Source organism: Penaeus japonicus, unplaced genomic scaffold (genome assembly GCF_977035675.1).
Source record: "Penaeus japonicus unplaced genomic scaffold, GWHDUDI00000001_assembly GWHDUDI00000012, whole genome shotgun sequence".
NCBI classification, from domain to species: Eukaryota; Metazoa; Arthropoda; class Malacostraca; order Decapoda; family Penaeidae; genus Penaeus; species Penaeus japonicus.
Genome location: NW_028234414.1, coordinates 20709660 through 20712159, shown reverse-complemented (window position 1 = coordinate 20712159; position 2500 = coordinate 20709660). Strand labels below are relative to the sequence as shown.

The 2500-nt window shown below is 28.8% G+C and overlaps 1 protein-coding gene across 4 annotated transcripts in view; it reads right to left on the bottom strand.

Moving 5' to 3' along the window:
• The window catches only part of LOC122256477 (uncharacterized), a gene marked incomplete at its 3' end in the record, with an annotated part of 72741 nt that overhangs the window by 62805 nt on the left and 7436 nt on the right, over positions 1-2500 (bottom strand).

Genomic DNA, 2500 nt, shown 5'->3' with positions numbered 1-2500 from the left:
AAATCAACTTATCACACATACTCCATAAACAAAATACGAATATCAACCGAAGAAAACCACGCCCTCAACCACAACAGTTACCCCAAATCACTCTTATCACTAAAAAATAAAAGCCGGAACTACCAAACAGTCCAAGTCCGAAGTCATATGCCCAGGAAATCGGACGCAGGTGTGGCTATACATAATTTACTTGTTTCAATCGATATCCGGCACGAGTGCGCATGTCCGTGATGTTGACGACGGCTTGGTTGTTAGTAGCGAAGGCTTCAAACATTGTACCCAGAGATAATTACCATCATTAACTGATACATTGTTATCTCCTCTTGACATAGGCTATTATGGGTCGTTCTTAGTGTGTCACCCAATAGAAAAAAATATATATATAGTTTCTAGTCTTTCCTTATATTCGTTACCTTACTTATTATTATTATTATTTTTTTTTGTACAGTGAGTTACCAATAATTTCATACCGGACCTCGATATCTCGCGGACTAAATTCTATCAACAGAAACCCTATTTTTTTTTTTTTTTTTATCTCGCTGTATCGGGGGATTGGGGTCTGAAACTTTTGTTGCAAAGTATGAGGATGTCAATGGGATTAATTCTAGGAACTTAATGGGTTACCGAATGATCTATTCAGGAGGTTAATGACCCTCGTTTTGATTTTCATGTGGGAGGTTTAGAGAAAAAAATAAGGAGAAGCTATTACTGCACCCTGTATATATATATATATATATATATATATATATATATATATATATATATATATATATATATACATATATATGTATATATATACACATATACATATATTTAAATATATATACATATATATAAATATGTGTGTGTGTACGTGTGTGTGTGTGTGTGTGTGTGTGTGTGTGTGTGTGTGTGTGTGTGTGTGTGTGTGTGTGTGTGTGGGGGGTGGTGTGTGTGTGTGTGTGTGTGTGTGTGTGTGTGTGTGGGTATGTGGGTGTATGTATATGTATATATATATATATATATATATATATATATATATATATATATATATATATATATGTGTGTGTGTGTGTGTGTGTGTGTGTGTGTGTGTGTGTGTGTGTGTCAGTGTATATATGTGTGTGTGTGTGTGTGTCAGTGTATATGTGTGTGTGTGTGTGTGTGTGTGTATATGCCGAAGAAGTAAAAAAAATATATATATATATAAAAACACTATATCTTGAATATATAACGAAAATTTTGTGTCCAGACCTAAAATCACGTGATTGCAGGTATCATGATGCAGATATACATAGAATGATAATGACAGTAACAAGGATAAGAAAAATGTTACTGATGACAAAAATAATGATAATGATAATAATAATAATAACGATAGTAATGGTGGTGAAAATAACAATAATAATAATGACTGATAATTAGAATGATGAAAATGATTACATTAATGATGATGCTAACAATAACAAGAGAACTGATGATATCATTGATAATAATTATGATAATAATAATTATAACAATAATCATAATAAGTAACATTAATGTTGATAGTGGTACTAAAGAGATGATAAAAATAACATTATCAATAATGATAACATATATAATAATTAAATATATATCGATACTGTTATAGTGAAAAAAAAAACGGTTTATCTACCTATTTGTATATACATATGTATATGTATAATTATGTATATATACATATATACACATATGTGTATATAAATGTGCCCACACACACGTGTATATATATATATATACATATATATATATATATATATATACATATATACACACACACACACACACACACACACACACACATATATATATATATATATATATATATATATATATATATATATATATATATATATGTATGTCCTTCAATAATACTATTATTTTAAGATTTATTTATTTGTTTATCTTTTTACCTTCTTATTTCATGGTGGTATTCGTTAGCCATCATTTATCTTTGTTATTATCATCATGACCACTACCATCATCATGGTCATTATAGTAAGTATAGTATAAGGGTGATACTAGCAATATCATTATCATTATTATCATTTACCTTATAACAATTATAACTATTTATTATTATTATTGTTATTATTATCATCATCACTATTATCATAATTATTATCATCATCATCATCATCATCATCATCATCATTATTATTCATTTATCTATCTATTATCTACTTATATTTTTTGTACGGAGCATAGTTCATTCCCCCGTCTCTCTCCGAAACAAAAATAATAATAAACTTTTTCATGGCAAACTTCCTATTCCTTTTCGTTCTCTTAAGCACCGAAAAAACTAGCCTATTACAAGTGTTGCTATTAACAAGCAATTCTAACGTCATTTCCTGTGTTTAACATTATATATACAGGCATTGCAATGCTAATTTTGGAACTGTATAGTGTCGTTTAGAATACATTAATGTCGTTTAGAATACATTAATGTCGTTTAGAATACATTAATGTCGTTTAGAATACATTAATGTCGTTTAGAATA